We start from the raw sequence: 25,776 nt of genomic DNA on the forward strand, positions 1-25,776 counted from the left end.
AATTTTAGCCCCTGCCATGGCTGAAAATAGGAGCTGGGGGGGCCCGCTGCTTGAGCACAATATACCCCATACATCCAAGCTCGCTGGGCTAAGCAGGACGCGGGGACGCCTCAGATGTGGAGCCAATAGGGAGCACTGCGGCTACCTGGGATTTTATAAATCTTTCAGCTATCAGTCTTTCAGAGTTCCAAATGCAAAATCCAGCAGCCCAGGATATCATGTGGATTTATGACTTGGGATTTATGAACTGGTCTGGATAAAATAAGAACTGCCTTGACTTTTTTTTTTTTTTAAGGTTTGAGGAAAAGAAATGATAAAAAATTAAGACCTGATTTTTTTTTTCCTTTCAAAGCTTGCTGTTTATACAAATATAGATGTTTTCTATATATTCAATTATTTTGTTTTTTATTCTTATCTGTGTTCTTCCTGGGGCTGGAAGTGGAGAAGCACAAGAAACACTGCTCTTGCAGGGTTTCCTGCCTGGCAGGAATCAATCGCTCAAGAAAATGTGGTCTTGAGGCATTCCCAGCCCTGCTCCAGGAGTTAGGAAAAGTGCTGGTGAATGTTTAGGGAGATTTCTGGGTGTTTCCGAACAGTGGGTAACTCCTCACAACACCACTGCCCCAGCTCTCACCTGCTTTCATCACTTTTTTCTTTAAATAATTTTGCAGCCCTTGTTATTTTTCATTTGTGGCAAACTGGGTTTTCAGGTGTGCGTGTGTATATAATGTGTACGTGTGTATATGTGTGTGTACATTTATGTATGTACATGTACTTGTGTGTACATGTGCACATATTAATGTGTGTACATTCGTACAGCTCTATACATCAACTATACATGCATATGTATACATGTACACCCATGTGTATATATGTACACACACACATATATACACATATAATTGCGTGCTTATTTACAGTTGTATAAGCATACACACATATACATTTATGGTAGAGTATTATGGCTGGTTTGTATATTAATTCTTCGATTAGAAACCAATACAGACTATCACCTTTTATTGATACTATTGAACTGTACATATTTTGCATGAGAGCCCATCTCAAAGGACTTTCTAGCCTTATCTGTAACTTACAGCCTTCCTTTCAATTTTTCTCATCTTATAAAAAAAGGAAAGATAGTATTTACCCTGGTCAGGAGGAAAAACTGTCAGATATATTTTTGCCACCTCTTCTGATTGACCCTTTTGTACCTCTGCCCACAGTTTCTGGGTGATTTTCTTCCTGCAGTCCTTGGGCTCTGTTCTTTCTTTTATGGATCAAGGTACTCCTTGGGAAAAAAACAACCAAATATATAGCCCCAGCCTTTCAGCCTACCACCTTCCCCAACCCCTTGGGCACAGACTTACCCATGTACTAGCACTACCAGGCCATGCCAACACCTTCACCCCAGGTTGCTGAAACCTTTGCACGCATCCTTCACCTCCTCCCATCTCGAGCTGACACAGTGTAGATGCTGATAACGCTGCATTTAACCTCCACGTGAGACCTGCACACAACGGTGAGTATCTCCTAGGGCTTCTGCCAGCCTCCTAAGAAGTAAAGGGGCTGTACAGGGAGAAAAAGCCAGGGAGGGTGGCGTAACGAAGGATGCTTTCACCCTTTCTCCTGGTGGTACCCCAGCCACACCGATGATGCCACGCCAACACTAGAGGAGTGGGGATGATGCTCCTGGAGCAGCTCAGTTTTGCCCCGCACAGGAAGAACAAGCTTTTACATCACTTCTGGTGCCTGGATAACCTAAGACGGAGGTGCTCATCCCAGCCAAGGAATTCAAACCAACCAAGCAAACCCTCCCAACCCCTATCCTGTGGACCATGGCCTCGCAGCGCTACAGGTTCAGTCTAGGAAGTGTCAACAGGTTACTCTTTGTGGGTCTGAAGCAAAGTATTTTGCTTTGTTTTTAATTACCACACATTCAGAGTGTTTTTCAGTGTGACTTGGGTCCCAGGAATAACTTGATTTGGAGATTTTGTTTTAAATAAAATTGAGGGGGCCAAACCATATCTTAGAGCTAGATAAAATTGCTGCTGAAAAAAAAGAAATCCACAATTTTATTGGTTTTTTAATTATTGAGTGTGAATTTTCTGATTACCACCTCTTTTTAAAGCCCAGAAATGATGCGGTGAGCCACCAGGTTTGGGGTAAGGAGGCCAGCAGACTGCTCCCCGCCTCGGCACCTCCATAACCTCAGCTTTGGTTAAGAAACTTTGCCGAGAATTTCATGCTAATTAATGAGATTTAATGAACAGCCAGGAAGGTGGCTGTTGGGAATACATCTTTCCAGTTTTCACCCCACCAAGCATCTGTACCCCCGGTACGTCAGGTATTCACTGCGATTCCCATTCAGGCACTGGGGGCAGAGTGGGGAGAATTTGAAAAATAATCTTTCTCTCCGCAAGCCTTTTTCTGTCCTCTTTTCACATCATTGGCAGCCAGAGAAGGGCAGGTGAGTCCCGCTGTGACACTGGGGGTGTGGTACCCCATACCCCAGGGATGTCCCGAGCCTCTCATCCCTCTCCCTGCAGCACCCAGCACTAACAAAACCCACCAAATCGGTGTGCCAAAAGCACCTTCACTTGGCTGCTTGGTGCTGGTATGTGGCTCCTGCTCTCCCCGGTCCCCATACCATCTCCAGCATGGTCTTGCCATTAAAAATTATCTCTCCATTTGAGGGCGAGGGAGGGGGCCGGGGGCAGTCTCTCGTGCAAGGCACTAAGTGTCTGGACCCCACTAAGTTCAAAGGCACTCTCCCTCCCGCCCAGAGGAGGGATGTAGCCGGCCGGAGGATGGCTGGAGGCCACACAGACGGGAAGGTATGTAACAATCCATTTATCACTTTGCAAATATTAGTGCTGCTCGCATTTGCTGCAGCAATATTTCTTCTTGGAAATTGGTGAAGTGAGTAATAACAATGTTATTTATTCTAAGACCTTGGAACTGAGAAGCAATAACAGGGGGGACTGTTCCCTTGAAAGCTTCGGAGGTGCTGGAAATGAAATGGCGGGGGGGGGGGGGGGAATAGACCAACAAAGGTCTGGAGGAGAGAAAGCCATCGAAATCTCTTGTTTAATTTCGTTGCCCCAAAGGTAATAAAATACATTTTGTAATGATTTATATATAAACAAGGAGGGGTGGAAGAAGGGCGAACATTTCAGATTCATGTCTCGCTGGCACATCCTGCGAGGTAGCAGGAGCTTCCCTCCCTCTGCCCCCCAGGGCTTCCCCCCAGCGCCTGCGGGCACCTCGGGTTTTGTCTCTAGCAAAGCACCTCCTTTGCCGCAGAGTCTGCCTGTGCTTTTATTTTTTTTTCCCCCCACCCCCAACCCCTTGCATCCCTTATCTGAATATATAAGGCTGCCCTTTGCTCAGATTTATGGGTTGGGGCAGTGCTGTGTGTATTTACAGTCTCCTGACCTGCAGACCTACAGCTGAACAAGAGCAGGAGGAAACCAGGGCCCGTTCCATAAACAGAGACAGATACGAGGGGGAGGCAGCAGGAATTGCGAGCAGCACTTAACATTTTTAACTATTTGGCCAAGCCAAGGAATTAGCGATTAGATTAGAGACAAAGAAAAATGAGAAGCAGGGTTAAAGACTGGGGGGGGGGGGGGGAAGAGGGCAGCAACGGCCAAAAGCGGCCCTGGGTTTGGCATGGGGAGAAATTAAAACTTATAAGGATTTTATAAAAGGTTTTCCAGGGCAAAAGGGAATAGGGATGAAAGCAAATCTCCAAAGCGTTTTAATCAGAGCTGTGCTTTCCTTGGGTAGAGCAGAACGGCTCTTTTCAAGTCTAATTACCTTTTGAGGAGGTAGATTACTTAGTCTGTGTTTATTCAGGTACTAATTGCCTCAGATTAAGTAAAAAGAAAACCTTACTCGATGACAATAAATATTTCTTACGTCCGTATCTATCGGTTGGTTTGTCGGCAGAAATTCAGTGCAGATGAGACATATTTCAAAGGGGCTGGAGAATTACTTGACTTCTCTGAGGCAAAGGCAGCAAAAGTGGCAACAACCTGGAAAATAAATAAATGAAATGCAACGTATGTAGGGGTCACGATATAGCATAAGTATATCAACATGATGAACAGCTTTGATGAAAATGGTAAACAAAACCACCCTCTCTTCCTGTGGCTTGTTTTACATTGCAATAAACCACTGACTCTATAACCTATCAGAACATGCTGAGATTTTATGCATCATTTCCAACTACTATTTGAACATTTGGTTTAGAGTAGTCATGAACTATAATTAATGGCATTTTTTTTTCCCTGATAAAAAGCACACTTTATTGTATTTTATTACCTGTTGGTCCAAAGCTCCATATAGATGACGTAAATTCATTGTAGGTTTTAGGATGGGGATAAAGTGGGGGGGGAGCTGCGCGTGATTATGATGAATTAACGTTTACCATCTGTAATCAAACCCAGCAGTTTAGCTTGCGATGCCCTGTCCAAATTTTCTTTGCTCCTGCGAGCGAGCTGGTAGCACCAGGATGCCGAGATTTCGGCCCAGCTCAGCCTGCCAGGAGGAAAGGGGAAAAAAAAAAAAACAAAAAAAAACCCCAGGCACCACAAAGACCATTGAGATGAATGGCTCTATTTTATGAGCCATAAAAGTTTTATTCATCTTGACACCGAAACAGGTTTAGGCAGCGAGTTGACACGCCTTAAATAAATAAGTGGAATTAATTCCCCGGCTCTTGAAACAATAGCAGCGTGCCCATAACGCCGAGAGCTGCCCCGTTGTTTCCCGTTGCTGCTCGATATTGATATTATTTGTGGGTTTTTTTTCCTCTGGGGCCTGGTTGCTCCACTTCAGATTCTTCCCCTGTTTTATTAGAGGTTGAAAAAGGTTCAAGACCTGGTTGTACCGCTGCTCCCACCGACAGCTAAGGAACCAGTTTGGCGTCTGGTTTGTCTGTTGTTTTACTGCTGACCTTCAAATCAACTTTCCCCCCTGACCCCAGGAGGCATCTATCATGACAAGAGGCTGTTTAACACAAATGGTGCCCATTTATAGGGGAAAAGAGTCAGAAGATTTCCTTGGTTGTTGGTTTTTTTTTTTTATGAAGAATTCGGTTTTTTCACCCCTCTTTTCTCAGTCACCACAGGTGAAATCCCTCCTAGCAGCTGGCTTATGAAATAATGCGAGGGGAGGCCTTAATGAGCTGAAAGCACCCTCAGCTGGAGATAAATATATGCAAATGAGATGCACAAACAAAGGAGCCTGGACAGAGAAATATCTGCAATTCCAGCAAAATGCTGCCTGCAGCTAGAAGATGAACAGCTTTGATAAAATGGTAACAAAAAGCACCTTTTTCTCCTCCAGCTTGTTTTACATTGCAATAGAGCATTGTTATTGTAACCCATCGGAGCATGCAGAGGTTTTTCTGCCGCTGCTTCAAAAAAAAAACCTGTTTAAACATTTGTTTTTAAGGCATTCATAGGCTATGAGCAATGTGATGGCTTGGGTTTTTTGATGGCTTGGGGTGGGGTTTGGGGGGGGTTGGTTTGGTCAGGGTGGGTGTTTTGGGGGTGCCTTTTTTTTTTTTTTTACCTTTTTTTAAATATTTTTTTTTTACCTGTTGGTCTCTTTCTGGCTCGCATTGATGGTGATTTTTGTCGTGATGTTTTGCAAGGGGGGGTGACTGTTGCTTCTCTAAAAAAATCGGAGTTTTGCTTTCAAATTTGGAGGGAAAATCCAAGTTGACAAGTAGCGAGAAGCAGCTCAGGGCGGGGGGGAGAAGGGGGGAAAAAAACAGACTTGAACATTCACCAAGCAACACCCAAACAGGCAGCTTTAATGAAAGCAATCAAGCCTCTGAGCTAATTCAAAGACAGACATCTAACATGCTGATTTTAATAAGCTTTTAAAAGGCAATCTCTAACTTTTAAAAGTCGGTCTTTTTAATTTAATTGGGTTTTTTTGGTTCATATATTGCCAAAACAAACACAGCCACTAAAATATGTTTTCAATATGTATAAGTAGCATAACTAGACAATGTTTTAAATTAGCCCCGTATTTTGGAGGGAGGGGGGAGGAAAGAAAGAGGCTTACTTCAGATGAGTTGAAGACGTTTTCCAAGCAGGGCTTGTCATGAGAATATAAAGGTATTATTTTTGATGTCCCTGCCTTTATGAATCCTCCTGTGTGAATGTATGGATGTCTCTTTACCTATAGGCTTCTTCAGAAAACACCTCTGATCGTCTCTCAGAGATACACAGATTACTTTCTAAGAAGCAGAGGAGAAAAAGGCAGAGAAAATACAGTACTGTGTAACTTTTAGCCTTATGATATCATTAAGTAGATCGTTACAGATTTATAAACGGAGGATAAACACTATAAAGTTTAGAGGGCCCTTTACTCAAGGCACTAACCGCAATTTTTATATCTGGCAAGAAGAAGAAAAATAGACTTACCTTTTAGGAAAAAAAAAAAAATCTCCCTCTTACTAGGTTATACGGCTTTGGCACTTACAGATGTTAGAGCAGACAAGTGTTGGATTTCCCGATGTCAAGCAGATTTCCTAATTTTTCATAGACTTCTCCTGTTGCATTTTTGGCCCGATGTGAGAGTCATCAATTTAATTTGTGGGGCTACACGCTGGAAATCAGGATATACGTGTACGTGTGCTTTAATGAACCCTAAAACCTGACAGGCAGATCTCTGCCTGCAGTTGCCCCAAGCTCAGGTTTTCAAGAGTTAATAAAAACTTGGTTATATTAGGAAGGCTTTCTTTTTGCAGCCCAGGTTTGTAGCAGCATAATTATGTTCAACTGCTGTTGTTTGAAAAGGGCAAACAGCATCTTAGGCACAGAACAATGAAATTACAGCTGAGATTTAGGTTAGCAAAAGCCGTCTTCTGCAGGCTTTTATGATTCATTATTTCCCATTAAATACAGTATTAGAAGTGTACACCAGATAGCTCATGGTTGCTGCGCTCAGAGCACATTATCTATATTACACAGGTCTGGGGAGCAGAATTAGAAAACTTTGGGGGAATGAGCAATATGTGTTTGCTGATAGAAGTACCATATGGCTCATCTTCCTCAATTGCTTTCATTGCGACTCTGATGCTGGAGAAATTAAAGTTTTATTTGATGTGGCACAGCTTAATGAACTGTCTTCTGTTAGGAAAATTGAATATGTTTCCTGTTATTTGAGCACAGAGCCCTCATGGTTTTGGCTGATGAGGGATGTATTATGTATTGTTTATTTAGCATTTTGAAAACAAAAGCAGATATTGGAGGTAAAATTGATTACTACAGGATGTGTTGTTATATAATCACATTTTTCTTTCTTTCTTTAAATTATGGCCCTTCCTATTATTTTCATGACAGCATTTTTCTGGTGTCATGTCCCGTCCGTCCCTGTCCCCCCCCCCCCCCCCCCCCCAAAAAAAGGAGGTGGTGTTGAGGCAAAGTATATAATCTCTGCTTTGTTTAAAAGCAGCGCTATAATTTTTAAAGCTTAGGGAAGGATGTGAAAGAAAAAAAGTGCACTTACACGTGTATTAACCTGCAGGCCCAGTGGCTGCCGTGCCATCGGTCTGGGGATGCTCGAGGACCACGCGTGCACCGGGCTGTGTCATTAGAGGAAGACTTATTTCTTCATCCTAGCTGGAGGACGCAAAGAGGAGAACATCCAGACTTCAGTAACCAAATACCCCAAATCTCACATTTCTAAATATGCTAGAGAGAGTTAATTGCAAAATGTTAATGCCTGGAGGGGAGGAGATGGATATAAATGGGGAGGATATAGAAAAGTATCGGGTGGAGCAGGGCCCACGTTACCTGGCGCTGCAACATCAGTCATTTATCTGTGGCAAGAAGTTATTGATGGAAAGATGGCTCAGATCAAAGGCAATGTGTGTTTTTTGGCTTTGTATTATAGCATACAGAGACACACACACACGAAGGCGTACATGCCCTGCCCTTATCATTGGGGTTGTTAGCAGCAATAAGTGCAGCGATAGACAGAGCTGCGTTCGCTAACCCCCACTTCTCCCAAGTTTGTGAGCAGACAACCATATTTAAACCTGAAAAAGGCAAAAAATAAAGAATATCTTTGAAGTATGTTATTCTTATTAATTCCACTTCTACTTGCTGGAAATCCTGCCCCATGATACCCTCTGGCTTTTGCTGCTGTTGGTCTCCCAGAAAAGGGGGGGAGCAGGGAGTGGAAGGTAAAAACTAGCTGGGATAGCTCAGTGCTTTTTTCCTGCCCTCCACGCTGCTCTGACAAAAAGGCAATTTGTCTTGTGTGCCCCACGATGTTTGAGGACTCTAGCAAACGTGCATGTTAAACAAGCCCCGCGCAGAATCTAAATACCATCCATTAAAAGAGAAAGTCTCAACGTGTTTATAGCAGCGGGCCAAGGCGCGCAGCCCTTGCTCCAGCAAAACTCCCATTGACGTCAGCGGGGCTTGCGCTTATGCAAAGAGTGTGGGATGCTGCCCCGTACCTTAAGAAAAAAAAAAAAAAGAAAGAAAAAAGAAATGAGTGGTATTGGAAGGAGGATGTTGCTCTTGAAAATGTCTTGGAGCAAAGTGGTTAAGCAAAGCCTGTACAAACAGTGGCTATAAACATTTTCTATTCTGTATAGCTCTTCAAACAGTTCCCTGCCGTAATTTCAGATGAGCTCAAAAATAAATAAATTACAGCTTGAGGAAGAGAAGAAAAAAAAAAGAAAAGAAAAAAAAAATTACATTGCAACCAGTGCCGAAACCACAAAAACTTCATTTTTTCAGCCAGATCTATTTCCCGAAGATGAAACTGGTCGGGTTTTATAAAAGGCTGCTCCATGACAGGAGCCTCCTTTGAGGAAGACCATTATGCGTTGTTATCAGCATGGCGTAATTTGACTGTTGACAAAGTATCTGTGGCAGTAAGAATGAAAGCAGTTAGAAGTGTGGCGGGTTGTAATCAAGAAGATGCTTAGCTGTGCAACGCTGCATCTTGAGCAGATTTGAATCAACATTGCCTTGAGGGGACACACACACAAAAAAAAAGTCCATTAATTTTTAGTGGGAAAATTAGAGTGGCACTTGATGAAGTGAAATTTGACATGCGTTAATTGCTATGCAGCTCTCCTAATTAGAGATTTTCAAATTCTTTTACTGCTGTCGGCCTGATGCCACATTGTCTTGCTGGACAAATAGTAAAACTGCAAATTGTGTTGATCAAGAAGTTGGACTTGGAGATATTAGACTCTGGCTCATTTGCTGCTGATCATAATTTTCACAGGAGGGTTAGGGGTGTTGTGGCCTATGAAGGGCATTTGGGGAGAGAAAAAGTACAATAAAATCCTTCTTCTTGATAAATAAGTCAATGATTTAGCAGAGCTTGTTTAAAAAAGATTAAAGGAACGCAAGAAGTAGACAATAAAGCAATGGAGTTGCAAATAAACCTTTAACCTTTGTTAAATCTATGTCTTGCATAAGATTTCAAATATGATTCTGTTTATAATAAAGCTGTTAAATTCAGTTTATTTTTTTTCACAGACATTGTTTGCAGTGTGGTATGTGGAGGCAAGGGGTGGGATTCAGGTTCCTGCATGCGTTTTGCCCTGACCTGAAAGGCAGCATAGCAAGACCACGTTTTATATCAAAAACTAGTTATAAGGTTGTACAAACACAAGTATTGTGCCAGTTCTGAAAGCATGATTTTGTGTCTTTTGCTTTTCTTTTTTTCCTCCCACCCCAGATCGTTCTTCCCCTCCCTAAGCCTTTGAAACCCTGTTAATTCATTAACATATTGAATTTTTTCAATTTTCCATTTTCTTGCAATAACAATATTAATGCCAGGGCCAAGGCCTGATTGGAGCTAAATTACTTGTTACCTGCTGGCATTTATTTATATGGCATTGAATTATAAAGCTTTGTTATTGTCATGCCTTGGGCGAATTGTTTATGACACCAGTAATAGGAGTAATTGTTATTGTTGAAATTACCTGTCAGCTACCCATAGCAGTGGCCCTTGTCCCACTGACAAATAGTGACAGGGGAGAGGGATCCTCCGCACGTCCTCCTGATGACTTCTCCTCTGATAATAAGGAGAGCAGGGCCTCTGATAATTTGCCTGTCACTGTTGAGTGCAGCTCACAGAGAGTTGGCCAAATTGTTGTCATTCACTTTGACAAAGACAGCAAAATGCTCTGGAGCAGGAGGAGGATTATCAAAATAAATGAAAGCGCTCACACATCCTTTGTTTTTGGTTTTTTGGTTTGTTTTTTTTTCCTCCCCATTCCCACTTGCCTGCCTTTATGCCAGAGTTGTAAAAACAGGAATACATTTCTTAGCAGTGCGACTTCAGACACAGCACGGTGGGGGGAAAGATGGCACAAGGGCTTGTGCAATTTGCATTGTGTTTGCCTGAAATGTTTTGGTTTCTAAATATAAATTAAATTCTTTATATTTTTTTTCCTAAGGCTGGCTGTGTTTTGGCAATTACCAACTGTCATTGCAAGAGAAAGGATGGTGTTTCTGTTGGGTGGGTTTTATTTTATTTTTTAATCTTTTTCTTTTGCATAGTTGGCAGCACTTCTTTCAACTCCTCTTCTCTTGCTCTTGTGCCCAGCACCGTGAAACTCCCCCGGTACAGCAGCAGGTGATGCCCCACTCACAGGGTTGCTGGAGACATGCCTCTGCCTCTACCCCTGCTACGGGCATATTATTTCCTCTATGAAAGGAGGTTCTGCCACTGATAAACCAAGCAGAGGTTTGTTTGCTGCTGCTGCGAAGGACCGCTGCTAACAAGGCTTTGCAAAAAGGCAGCGTTGTCAGACCTTATCTATTTAAAAAAAAAAAAAAAAACAAAAATCACAAATACTCCCCCTTCACGTCCTGCGACTAGTGCGCATGGGAGGACGCCCATGCTTGGCAGAGACTTGCTGCCAATCACACCCTGACACTGCTGAGAAAGGGGGATACTTTACACCATCACAGCAGTGGGGCTGCATCAGGGATGCTCAAAGCACAGGTTTGGGGCAAGTACATTACACCCTGCCTGACCCAGCATCATCCACCCCACATCCTTCACAGCTCATCTTATAATAGCAATAATTTCCCTTTTTTTGGTCTTTACACTCAGGTAATGATTACCTGGGGCACAAAGCACCTCAGGCGCCGCTTTAAGCCCTTCACTCCCTGTAGCCGGTCCCTATCTGATCGGCAAAACCTCCCACCGAGTCACCGGTGCATCATTATTAGCTGTAACAATGTGGTTTGGTCCACGTAAATACCTGTGGGCACCACCTCACCCCTTGATTTGCTCTCTGAAGGAGCTGGTCCAAATTGCTGCCGCCAAGAAATTTCATCAGCAGCAAATAAATCTGCTGAATTCAAGTCTTTCATTTGTAACCATTGGGCTCAAACGCATAATTTAGCCAAATTATCAGCTGCCTCCATTTTCCCAGGGAACGAGTGCAAACAACGTTTTAGGAACAGACATCTAAATTTAGTAGGGTTTTGAATAATTGATAGGCTGGTGTGACAGAAGATAGAAACTTATGTTTCTAATCATCCCAAAGCATTTCTCCTTCCTCCCACCCCCCAAAATGAAGTCACTTTGTTTGCAGTTAAATATACAGAAGATGTCCACTTAACAAGTATAAAATTGTGATAGCATTAAGAGGTTATCCACGGTAATAAAAAGCGGGGAAGATGCCTGGGAATGTGATCTGTAAGGCAGATAATTTTTAAGGATAGGTCTTGTCCTTGCTTTGTCTGGGGAGAGGCACGTTAGTGATCCCAGGAGCGGGGAGGGGGGGGAACCAAAATATGCCTTTCCAAATGAAGATATTTAAAATGTGTAATGCATTTTGGTGTGTTACTGTAAGCTGCCATTTGATGTTTTTCCTATAAAGCCTAAATTAAGCCTCCTAGGAACGGCTGTGTATCTCCTGCTCCTAGCTGCATTGAAAAACAAAATACATTTTAAATGGCTATATTACCAATACTCTGGTAGACTTTAACACGCGAGCGTAATCGTCCTCCTTCTATTTTCTCTCTCCATTCCTAAATGCAGCCCCTGCGTCACGATAACCCACCTTTAAATTTCAAGCTCATTTGAAATGTAAACTTTTAGCAAATAAGCAATGGCTTATGGAGCTGGATCGCCGCAGTGACTGGCAGCAAATTCCTTTTTCTCCCTCCCTCCCCTCAGCATAAGGGGTTCAAAATACCCATCAGTGTCAAAAGAAACTGTGCAGATCGCTGCTGCTTTAAATAAGGCAGAGCAACATTCAGGAAAAAAAAAAATCTCTCGATGGATTAAAATGACATTTCTGTACCATGTCAGTATGGATGACAAAGCGTCACGTTTTGCATCATTTCGAAAAGATATTCTTCAAACAAATATGGTGTATAAACAGGCAGCGGGCTTTTGTTTGAAACATTTAAGATCAAAAGTTAGGGGTAGAACAATTAATATTGCCTATTAAAATCCCCTGTTATTGTTAGAGATACATTTTGTGGTTACTGACTATAAATAAAAGTAAAGGAACAGAGCCACAGTTTCTCACCACTGCAAATATAAAACGGCAATTTCCAGCATTTTCTTTTTTTTTTTCCTCCAAGTTGCTCTTAGATGTGTTTGCTGAATAAACGGGCTTAACTGTATTTAAAACAAGAGATAAAGAACAGCTTTTTATTACACTGAACAGTCTGCAGGGTTTCCACACTCCTCTGAATGCACTTCATGCCTGGAACAAAATATTCATATTTTAGCTTTTTTAATGACATTGTATAGAATAAGCAAAATATCCTTGTAATAATACAAATAGGGAATCAATAGGGAATGGTAAAAAAAAAAAGAGCATTTTTACCATTTCTGTTTCTGGCCAAACACTGGAGTGATTTTTGTTGTTTGCAGTTTTGCAGCAGGATGAGAAACCAGGGAGGAAAGTATTCATTTCGCTGAAGGAGCTTTCCCCTTTCCTTTTGGCTGCAAAAACTCACCAAGTGGTGTTAATACAAAACTAATGGCGAGAGCGTGATCCGAAGAACCAGCCTGCTATCAGCTGAATTTCAATGGAGGCTTTCTCAAAAAATAGGTACAAAGAAAAGAATTTAGACAAATTTGCCTCTTAACCTTTAAAGATTTCCTGCCTATTCCAGTATGTCCTTTATTACATTAATTTTTTATTTAAATTACACCATTAACTGGATATGAATTTATCAAGAATACATATATTGATTTATAAAACAGTATCATTAATTATTATAATAGCTAGATGTAGCTGATATTACAAAGCCATTTAAAGGTTTTTAATATAACTTGGACATACATAGATAGATAGACATTATGGACAAGACTACAATTTAAACTGGGTACCAGCAGTTAATGAAATCCTTGATTTATCTTCTCATTTAGAGATTGATTGTATTGTTGCTTTGTAAAACTATTTATTTTATGCCATTTTTCAAAGGATGTCTCAATAAAAGATAAATAAAATATCCAGTCAAGTCTCAAAGCATATTTGGTTTATACTTTCTTTTTTGCTGCAGCTAATTTATTACAAGTTTGGAGACTTGTCACCTTCATGAAGAATTGGCTTTCTTGATAGTAGCTCTGTTTTCAAATGCACAATTTCATATATTTGAATAATAAAAATAAATAAAAAAAAAAAAAGAGGCTGTCTTCCCAACAACATCGTGTTTGTTTCCTAAACCAAAACCCAAGAAAATACCTTTCTAGCATAGATTTCTCAGGCATATTTTTTGTGTAAGCTGTGGAAAAATGGGACTTACCCTAGTGCTGCAAAGCAGTCAGTCATGGAGAACATTTTGATTTAAAATGCAATCTGAAGGAAAAAAAAAAAGAAAAAGGGAGGAATGATATAAACAAAGAGTGCAATGCTTTCAAGTTACTCCTAAAACGTTCCTAGCTTAACTAATACATTGAAAATTTAAATCTTTACACATTGTTCTTGAGGGGCTATGTCTCTTGACTCTTTATTTATATCACTTATTCTTGTCTGGCAACATATGTTACCGATTTATTATAGTATTTTTTTACTGTTAGCCAGACAAATGTAAGGGCTCGCTGAGGAGGGGTAGTTGCATCTGATGAGTTTAACAATTGCAGGGCATCCTTTAGGGGTAGCCAATGGGCTCCTTTGAAGCTATAATACTCACCATTAACTGTTTTCATGCTGACATATTTTTATTGTCGAAGTTGGGGCTTCCCCTGTCGTCAGCCTCTTTTGTTTTCAGTGGCTTTGCAAGCAAATCGACCGGGGTCGTTGAGAGCCGTTCATCCAGCAAAGGCTTTCATAGGCATCTTAAACCATGCTTTTATAGCTTGGCATATAAGTCTGCACAGTGTCCCTCCCTCAACTGAATAAAGAAAAAGGCGTGCAGAAAATACTTTAAAAAATCTAATTCTATAATGCGTGACAAATGCAAACAAATACTAACCATAGCCGGTCAGATTTCTCAGTGCCATTACTGACACCAAAAGGTTACAGGGAGGAAGAGTTTTCCCATCAAAGCAATACCCCCCCAAATTCTTATTTTAAATGGATGCACCAACAGCTGGGGGAGAAGTTGCAAGGGCAGATGGTGAGCTGGATGTCACATTTTTAGATGACCCATTCTGGAGTAAAAACTTGAACTCTCCCCACCTTTTGCTTCCTACTCATCTTCTGTCCTGTCTCCTGGTTCAATGCCAACAAGTTCCTGTAACTCCACTGGAAACTGTACCCCCATTTGTTGTTTCACCGCTGGACCCCCAGCTCGAGCTTCTGGGATCCAACAGGTTCCTACAAGCAATGGGGACATAACTCCTGACATGACACCACAATCACAGTTTCCAGCCTTTTGGTGCTAGATCAGACCATTACACCTACCAGCATGTCCTACTGTATACTGGATGCCCAGCGTGGGATGCTCAAGAGCCCTGCTCACCAAGGATCACCAAAGAAAACTGTAGGGCACACTCCAAATTTCCTGCTGTTGGGAATTCAGTCAGATCTTTGGGACAGGAGACAGCTCTGAAAAGTTGGGTTTAATTTCCCTTGCATCTTCAGGAAACGGGGAAGAGGCAGTGTAAAGCTAACACAAGACCGCAGGTCTAGAGCAGTGATATCTACTGGGGAAAAAAGATACAGACAGTGGTGTTTTGGGTGGAATATAAGGTGTTTCAGGTAGAATAAATACAGGAATTGCAATTAAACTCACCAGGCTCCCTTGAAGGGGGAGGTTGAGTTGGTGGATAAAGGCATGTCTCCCAATGGCACTAGTGGGTCCTTGACAAATACCATGCACTACAGTTTTTGCTGAGATAAGAGCGAAAAGAGAAGTGTTCCCATGGTTTTTTGTTTTAACAGTTCAGTTGTCCTGGGCCAATTTGTTTGGTTTTTAAATTAAAAAAATGGCCAGACATTCACTCTACTTTTTATAGGGGGTTTGGAGAAGAAACTGAATTTCCTAAAGTAAGTCTGGATCCAGCAGTGTGCAAAAAAACTTGCATGGAAATGAAGATCTTCCTTTCTGTTCACTTTTCTATCACAAGAAGCTAGCCTAACTTTTATTTATTTTATTTTTTTCAAATTACTATTTAAGTGTACATTGGCTGACCTCCTGCAACAATTTGCAACCCCAAAGTGATCCTTTGGAGGCAAGTCTCACCCTCCTGAACATCAAAGATGCGCAGTGGAAAAGGCTGCAGACGAAAAGGGCACGCCAGGCCTCCTACAATCAAGGGTTTGAAGTCTTGACTTTTCCCATTTCTCCTAGAAGGTTTTATTCAGGCAGGTGTCACTAGTGTGCTGGGCAAATATCAAATATTCAGTGGCATTATTGAAGCTTGGAGCTTGTGGATTATTACCTATTTAATATTCTATTGTAAGGACATTGCTGGCAACTTCAGAATTAAGCTAGCAACCTCCCTTAAATTTGTTTATTGCCCTCAAACCTTTTTTTTTTTGGCTGGGGAGGGAGGAACAGAGAGCATGGCTCCATCTCTCAATCACTCTCTTTCTGTTTTGTCCATCACCTTGGTTTCTTTCCCCTGTTTTTGACCTGCACTTTTTCTGGATCAGACACTGGCAGGTTGAGAGGTAATAAGAACCAGATGGACATAGTGCAGAAATTGCCCAAATGGGTACGAGAATGTGGGGAGCTGTCAGGCATGGAGAGAAGCTGGAATTTTTCAGCAATAAAATGGGATTTATCGCCACTCTACCACAGTCATTGCCGACAACCGTTTACCTTGACAGAAACCCCATTCCAATAGGCCACGCCGATGCAGATTCCCCCCCCCCCCCCCCCCAAAGAGTGATGATTGGTATTTGTTCTAAGGCTCAAATGGCCTGCACTAAAGGTGAAGCATTAGGCCAAAGTCCTGTATTCCCTACTGAGGCAAATGAACCTGCTAAAATAAGTTCCTTCCACAATAGCTGTGTAATTGAAACCAGAAAGTGAGAGAATTTGATAAATTGCTTGACCCTGAAGGAATGTTAAGGTCATAAATTTTCATTGCTTTTTTTTTTTTTTACCTTTTTTAGGAAAAAAAAAAATCTTTTTATTTTATATATATATATATTTATTGATTATGTTTAGTATTTGTCTCCAAACTCCAGCTAGCTTCCAGATCATTAGCCATTACTTTGCCATCCTCTTCACACAGGCAACTATTTCAAGGTTTAGAGCATTCTTACCTAAACCTTCTTAGGAAGGCTGAAGGACACAAAATATTCACAAATGGCAGCACTTACATACTACTGCTAAGGAATCCACCACATAAAGCACTAGCAACCCAAAATGGGGGGTTTAGCAAGTGCAATCCTTTAGAAAGATGAAATAAAAAAAAAAACAAACAGTACTGTACTTGAAGAATGATGGAGTAAAAAAAGGTCTGCAAATCATTTACAGGGAATCAAACATTTATTGCTGTTCTTAGCTTTTTTTCTTTTTTGCTTGCTCTCCTTACTTGGAAGTGGCGTTGCCTTTTACTTGAAAAAGAATGATCAGTATTTTATTGAATAATATGTCCCTTCAAGCTCAAAAGACACAAACAAACCCCAAACCCCACAGTATCTTATTGTGGAAATACACACCTCAAGAATAAATAAAAATTAAAAAATAAAAATTAAAAAATAAAAATAAAAAATAAAAATAAAAAATAAAAATAAAAAATAAAAATAAAAAATAAAAATAAAAAATAAAAATAAAAAATAAAAATAAAAAATAAAAATAAAAAAAATAAAAAAAATTAAAAAAATTAAAAAAATTAAAAAAATTAAAAAATTAAAAAATTAAAAAAAAATAAAAAAAATAAAAAATAAAAATAAAAAATAAAAATTAAAAATAAAAATTAAAAATAAAAATTAAAAATAAAAATTAAAAATAAAAATTAAAAATAAAAATTAAAAAACCCACCAAAAAACCCCCACAAAAAAAAACCAACAAGAAAAAGGATGAAAATAATTAGGAGAATAACCAGCAAGGTAAAACATCCAGCCATGCTCCCCTTTCTGTGTTTGCAACCATCAATAAATACAGTCATGATAAAATAGCTCCTAAGAAGGAGCAGAGGGGAATCGTAGAAGTATTTTGGGTTGGTGTATGTTTCTTTTTTTCCTGCAGTAGCAAAATTTACTTCTTTAACTGTAGCAGCTTCTGCTTCACAACTGTTTGAAATGTGCTATCATACAGTAACTTTTTTATAATCTTGCTGCTTTCCTCCCCCCCACTTTGAATATAACATTTCAGAGGCAAAAGTCTCATTGTCACACTTCAATAAGGCGTTACACTTTACATAGCCATACATACTTAACCCAACATGAAGCGAGTTAAATAATCATTAGCACAGTAACCCATTGCTATCAAAAACTTATTGGTCCTCTAAATTTTAAATTAACGGCCTGTCTCCCTTGTTCTGTGTGTGTGTGGTTTTCATCCACTTCAGTGCAAATTCATAGGCATTTTATCAGCACATATTAGACAATTTGCATTATTGACATTTCAATTTAAAAATTAAAAAAAAAAAGCACAGGGAAAAATAGTTCCTGCTGAGTTGGTTCATCCCTAGACCCCTGATTCTTAAGTAACTCTTCTGAGTGTTAATGAGCAGCCAATATTTGACAAACTAAGAAATGCACTCTGCTCCTCTCTAGCCAGGTTGTTCTAGCTCGAAGAAGTGTCCTTAAGAAAGCATGAAAAAGAGAAGCTAAAAAAAAAAAAAAAGAATTAAAACAATGCCCCCATAAAATCCTAGCAAAAAGCTCAATAATTTATACTCAGTTTTTCTTTTTTGAGAAGTTCAATAAAACTATGGTGGGGTGGAGTTTTTTTGCTTTTTGAGGGACTTTTTTCCCCATAAACTTTCTGGCCCAAATCTCTTCTTGTCTTTATTTCTTTGAGTCCCGAAGTAATTGCTAGTCATTTTAAGACAGTTACTTATCCAGAGAATGAAGGAGTATCGGCTGCGTTTCAATTAGAGAAGGAAAAAAGATAAAGACTTGGAACATAACGGAAAAATGCAAAGTGACATATTAGGATGAGAATTTTCATCTGTTGCTGTATAAATATTTTAATAAAAGTTCTAAAATAATGTGTCTGCCTCCTGCTCTATAAAAGAGAGGAGATTATGAAATGCAAACGGTGCAGCTTAGATGTATAGATCCAACTGGGATTTTTCACCATTAAAGAGTCTCTTCGTGCCTCTCCTCCAGAAGTTGGTTTTAGAGCCGTTTCAGACCCCAAAAAGTATAAATCTCATAAGTATAAATAAAAGATGAACAGCAAGTGGCTTCAATCACTAATATTTTTTGCAAACTAACATTCAGCTGATGCAACTCGATTTTGTTTTGCATCACATTACTGTCACAGCAGCAAAGACTAGCCTTTATTCACCAACCCTTTGAGTCAGCACTTTGAGACATCTTTCAAATTAGGTCATACTGCAAATTTGCCGCTGATACAAAGGTTGATTAAGAGACCTTCACAATTTTAAAGGGATGTCATATGAGGAGAATTAAAGTCTGGATGATAGTTCCAGGAAATGCGAGGCCCCGTAACTACATGGAAATAATGTATGGGCTCTATGGGGAAAGAACATATTTCCTCAGAGCTCTTGAAGTAATACTCATTTACAATTTAACCAAGTCCTCCCCCCTGTTATGGAAGAAATCGTATGATGGGTCTCGAAAACAAGTCATGAATTACAGTCCAGAGGCAGTGAGATGAGCCCTGTTCTCCTCTTGCCGAAAGTCAGTCCCCTCCTCTCTGCTCATTTGATCTTCTCGGGAAACACCAATTCTTCCCCCTTCCACTGCCAAAGCATCTTGGCTCCTGCTTTTCCCCTGTAAAAACAACCCTGTGTCGCAACAGACCCTTTGCCCATCACATAGCAACTCCAAAGCAAAGCTGAATTGCTGTGTAGACCTCCCTGGAAGAATTGGAGGGGATGATCAGAAGTGACCACCAACCACAGTGGCCAGGGCCAGGCTTGCAAACAAGTCCAAGCCTGATTAAGGCATCTTAATGAAGTGGTCAAATTCCCCCCCCCCCCCCCCCCCCAAAGTGCGGAAGGGGCAGCAGCTCCTCTTGCTCCAAGGTCTGAGCATGTAGGAGAAAGGATCTCAAAGGGAGTGCCAGCTGCTGAGTGCTTCTGGAAATCTGGCTGCTTCATTTTTGATGGCTAAGTGGGAAGCGAGATGAATAATCTCTTTCAAGGGAAGCTGCCGTTTGTTGGGAGGTCAAATCCAAACCTAACATTTTTGTGGCACTTGGGGATTTTTTCCATTTTCCAAACTTTCTCTCTTTGCAGGGAATAACAACTCATGAGGAGCTGAGAGTTCCTCTTAATTGGATGTAAGTGGATAAAAGTCAACTGCCAGCTTGATTTTGGTTTAACTCTTTGGCCCACTTGACAAGGCAAGAAGCTGCTATTAATGTTGAGTCTGCCTAATGCATCAATGCTCAGGATGGGGGGCAGGGGGGGGAGGATTTCGGCTGCAGCTACACTGAAAGCAGCATTTAATCCTCCTGCCACTGAAACTAGAGTCCCCTAAGTTATCTTTTCTATGCTCAGTAATATTACCATGGTTTAAGGGTATAGCAGCAGTGAAATAAACCAAACAATTTAAAAACGTAGCCCAAAGAGAGATTTCTTGCTGTATGAATAGCCATGAAAGCCAGAAAAAAATGTTTCGCATTCCCTTTTGTATTTCCCTTCATTTCTTTGCAGCAGAGTCCCTGATCTTGCATTTCTACCATGGGCAGCTGACTTTATTTCATGTTTTTGATGTTACGATCACCCGCAGACCTTTCCATTCTCCATATGTTTCTGCATTTAGTCACTTCACCCACAGCCCTCCCTGACAGTACACCACCTCAAATCCCCCCCGCATGGCAAAGTCTATTTTATTCCCAGTCACTTTCAATTTGCCTCCCGTGTTTCTCTGAAGGGTTTAGTTGAATGTGATTTCTAGGACCAAAAGCAAAGTGGCAGGCCAGAAATGAGAAGGTGGCCTGTGCCACTGTCAGGAGTCACTGGAAGTGGGAGTTCTGAAGGGAACTCAAATAGGACCACCATGAGCTTGATTTTAATATTTTAAGCTACGTTCACACTTCAGTTCCCTTAACCCAGCTCTACCAGGTAAGAGAAAAATTGGTATCAAATCCTAAAACCGTAAGTAGTAAATAAGATTTAAAGACAGGAATAGCAGCAACAAAAGGTGTATGTCTACCACATCAGCCCAAACCCCTCTGCAGACCTTATTCAGTAGCATCCCCCCCACCTCCTGCCCTGCAGAGCTCAGCAGGAGCTGCATGGAGGTAGCTGCTGCTTCTGGTACTACTGCCCATCTCCAGCATCCATGAATCAGGCAAGAAAGGAAATGAACTCATGCCAGAGTGACTTAAACCAATTGTGTGAAAGCAAATTGGGGGTTCCTTTAAAAAAAATCCTACAGCCTTTTGAGTCTTTGTGGAGACATGGAGAACATGCTTCCAAGCTCTTTTGTTCTGCCCTGAGGGATGGAAAGCTGCTCTTAATACAAGAAAACAAAGCCCTCCACTGCCACTACCAACAAAAAAAAAAAAAAGCTGAAACGCTTATGAACACTTTGCTCCAGGCGCTGTGGCAGTAAGGAAAAATCATTGCAACCATCACAAGACTTGGCAACACCAGGGCCATGCCAGCAGAGTGCTCTTCCCCATTACTGTAAATCACAGGCTGAGCCCAGTTTGTTGCGAAACATCCAATTGTGGCTCCTTGAATACGATAAATAAAACCACCGTCCCTCGGTGCACTTGACTAGCGTTTGTGGAAGCGAGGGGAAAATTCACACTTCTGCCCAGGGTCAGGACAGAGGCCAGCTGATGCTTCAGTGTAGCTCAGTGGGGACAATTCACAAAGAGGAGCTGCAAATAAATACAGGACTTTCTATGCCTCCATCCCCATTTGCACAATTGCTATGGCTGAGACAAACATTTTATTAATTTTAAGCATTGCAGTACCAAGTATTTTGAGAGACTGGTTTGGAGCTCATTTTGGGCTGGGTTTGGGGTTTTAGGTTTTTTTTGTACCAAGGTCCAGACTTGGACCAAAGCTGAAATGGTCCCTGGGCTGGGGCGGTGCTGAGGCAAGTCATTGGGGGTAACATTCACCTTAAGCCAAGGAGCCAAGACCCCATATTACAGCTACCAGCCCTTGAACACATGCCCTCAGTGCTGCAGGGCCCTGCTTCATCCCAGCAAGGATGGTATTGCTCAAGCCTTTCCTCTGGGAATACTTCAACAAGCACATTTAAAACTCAGCTTCTGCAAGCTATCAGCCACCGGCCCTCATGCCAGGCAAACTCACATGGATACTAATGGAAACAGGACACAACCAGGGAGCAGAGCTGCTTGGGTTTAGGTCAAACTGTGCACATGTTTCATAGGAGTGCTCCTGCCCCACCGTTGCTATGCCTCTATTTTCTGCCACATAGAGACCCAGCGGAGGGAAACATGATGGAGCCAGAGGCAAAACAGCTCTGTAAATAAGACCAGCTCTGAAACCTGCCAAGGGATCCTCGGATATGGCAGGCAGTATACCGCAGGTCTCATTTCCTACAGGGCATCGCCAAAAAATACTCTAAAATAATTGATTCGAAGCCCTCTTCTCACTTAGAGCTGCTCTCCTTTTGTGCATACCAGATCAGCTGAATATTTATAGAAAAGGTTGGAGGTCAGACCGTTTCATTCACCGCTCTGGCCCCCTTGGCCGGCTTTTGCACAGCCAGGTCGCCAGCTGGCGGGTAGCACCTCTCCCCACCGCGCCGAGAGCACAGCATCCTCCGAGCGCCAGCTGGCTTTCGGGGACACCAGCGGTGACAGACCTACAGTAAACCAAGTGAGCCCGACTCCCCAAGTCACTGAGCAGAAATTAGAATGGGCCCTTACATGGCGATATTTAGGCAGAGCTTTACTTTGCAGGCGATAAAATCCATAATTTAAGTCCTTTTCTTCTTCTCCATCTTTTTACTCCTCCCCATCAACTTTACAACTCAAAGTCCTCTTTGATGTGATTGCTTCCACCAAGCCATACAGGCCAGAACCTCATATACAAATCTATACAATAACCCCTACATCTTCACCAATAGGTCTCGCCTAGAAATAAGCTTAAACTTCACATAAGATGAGGAAGAGCCGAGTGGTTAGGGGCAGCCAGTTTGCTCCACCAGCTCCGTTGAGCAGATGAGAAAAAACACCTAATTAGCTAAATTTATTAATATGCTGCTTTTTTTTTTTTCAGAGAGGATACAGCTACATTATAGAGGTGAAACATGACTTTTGATGATCAAGCAAGCAGTGATTAAATAAGGTTAATCCTCATTTTATATGCTAATAGGATATTTATAATCTCAACTGCATATCCAATTTAGCTATTTTATTTTCTGTTGTTAAGAAAGTATTTCTTATTAGTGAAAGAGAATACCCCTACGTTCACTGCAGATGCTATTTTAATTGGGCTCAAGTGCATTGTGTGTAATTAGTCCACTTCTCTAATATTTCATCTATAATTACACCATGAACAATGTGCTTAAACTTCAGAAGGGCTGCTAGTTAATTTTTTTTTTTTTAAATAAAACTGCTAATTAATTGGTGACCCTTCCCATGGACAAATGATTCATATTGTAGCCCAGCCCCAGGGCTCTCAAAGGACTGTCTTTTCAGAAGTTTGAACACATTGTTTTGACACACTGCCTCTGATCCAATAAACATGAAAGCACCCACACCACCCACCTGGCTTCACCAGGACCACCATTACAAATCTCCTCCCAAGGTACCGTGGGGCAGGCGTGACTTCAGTAGCAATTTTAGACAATGCCAGCTATTGAGAACAACCAAAGAGAATGAAACAACTGGATGTTGTTTCATCTCGTTCACCTAATAAAATTGTCTCCATAGTTTAAAAGAGGACAGCAATGTGGCAGATAGCAGAGGGCTCCCGTTCTCCATCACAGTGGCCCAGCTCCGTAATAGAGAAAAGAGAAAGAAACAACCCTGAACACAGTGCAGGTGAATGTGTTGTGATCCTATCAGCAGGATTGAAAGGTCAGCTCTAAAATACATCCTCCTGCAAATGTCAGGACAAGGTGCTGTTCGGAGGCTGGAGACCAAACTGAGGCCTCTCAGAGGAAGGTAACAATGTGCAAGACACCGTGTGGGGGAAATGTTTCCCTCTGTAAAATACCTGCATTAATTTCACTGGCTGCACACTGTGCTACCAAGCTTAGTGTCTTTTGTGGAAGATCAAATGGAAAACTGAGGACACAACACTAGGATACAGTGGTGGTCCTAAAAGTAGAAGAACCTTCCACCTGCCGCACTTTAAATTCCCTTAAATGGCAGCAAGCCACTGGGCAACAAACACAAATGTATGTATTTTTATACATATTCACAAAGTCATACCTGGTCACGCCATGTGTGAAGGATCTTCATCTCATACTTCTCAGACAACCATCTTGTAAACACTGCTTCTTAGCTTTGCTCAGGCTTTCCTCCTGGCAGGGCAGCTCCACCTCAGGTAGACCAAATCCAGCCCAGTATTAATAGGGAAACGGCAATGACCTTGAGGTTAGCTGTCCCATTGCTGTCTCAGCAAGCTGCCACCACTGCCCATGTCCACCCTTGGTTAGCCCATCACAAGACTTGCAGTCAAAGGGGCCTCATTACTGACAGTGTCTAATGATTTATGATAACCACATAGAAAGTCCTAGGAAGAAACAGAGGACACCCATGATTAGCCTTCCTACCTTTGCCTCACTAAAAACACTCTCAGTTTAGGGAGAAAAAAACCCCCAGCATTGAATCACACAGAAGGCCCTTGCCCAAGAGGACATAAACATCCCTCACCTTTTCACGGTTGCCATCCCAGAAGTTAAACCTTTTCATGGGCAGTGGAGTAGGCAACTGAGCTGGCAGGATAGGCAGGAAAAGGGCAGTGCCTTTACCACTAAAAGCTTTTCGATGTGTGGATGAAGGTGATGGGCCAACATATCTCCAGCAGAAGACAGGGGTGAGGAAGAGAAAGCCATGTTCCCTGGAGCTGGACATGATGGTAAGCACAGGACACCCTTTAAGGTGTCCCAGGACCACATTGTTGCAGGGGTGCTACTATTTCCTCCTTCCCAAAGCACCCCCATGAAGGGTCAGCACTTTGGCTTCAGGCTTTTCTTCTCCCTGGGGGCTGTGAAATCCTAGCTATTATTTGGGGAAGGATGATGACTTTTTTCTTCCCCCAAAAAAGCCTGACTTCTTCCCATCTGCTGCAGAAAGCTAAATCGCTACCAATCTGGCTCTGATGTGAACTAGCTCCTTCTGCCCAGAAGTTTATTTTTCAGAACAAGCATGCCTGCAAAACACTGTTTATTTAAAATGCAGTATAAATACCAGTAACCCAACATGCACAGGGAACAGCACCCGGAGGTCTCCTGCTTAGCACTTGAGAGCTATTAAGTAAATCAGGGGAAAATTCCTCAGGAAATGATGGGGTTAGGCCTGATGGGCATCCCTGTGTGATTAAATGCAACTTAATGAGGTCATGGGTGACAGATTTGGGCACAGAACTGTTTAAAAAGCATGCAAAAAAAAAGTTCATAGCACACAGTGGATGGGAATCAAGGCTGGTTGTGTTATCCCATGGTGCAAAAACACCCCCAAAAGGGCGCCCTTGTCCTGAGAAGTGCCCACTCAAACGGCAAGGCAAGAGAGGATGGGGAACTATGACAAAACAGATGGGCATGAGTGAGGAACAAGATCACCTTGACCAACACAAAAAAGTGGTAGTTAAAAAGTAAACAATTTCAGCATTCCAGGATTTATTTCTTTTTTAATTCAGAAAACAACAGAAAAAACATGATGATGTGCTTTCAGAGACAAGAAGAAACTGAAAAAGCATTAAATTCCAGCACATATGAGCTTTTCACATACTTCCTTAACAACTTATGCCATTGAGCAAACATTACAGGGGCTTTCAGCTAGGAATGGTCTGGATAGTGTCATGAGTCAAGGATGGCCCAGCATCACTTTGATTGCTTAGAGGTTAGAGAGGAGGATTTAGGTCACAATGCTTTATTTCCACCCCACCCCCCAAACATCTCTAATAGAAAATGGTTGCCTTGATCGAAGGAGCTAAATTCTGCTGTCATTCTGCAGGACTGCAGGATAATTACATTGACTTCATCTGAGCACTTCGGTTTTGCTGATACATCTGTCAAGGACAGGAGGGGATTCTTGGTGTCTCACAACCCCT

This window comes from Harpia harpyja, chromosome 4 (assembly GCF_026419915.1).
Source record: "Harpia harpyja isolate bHarHar1 chromosome 4, bHarHar1 primary haplotype, whole genome shotgun sequence".
NCBI lineage: Eukaryota > Metazoa > Chordata > Aves > Accipitriformes > Accipitridae > Harpia > Harpia harpyja.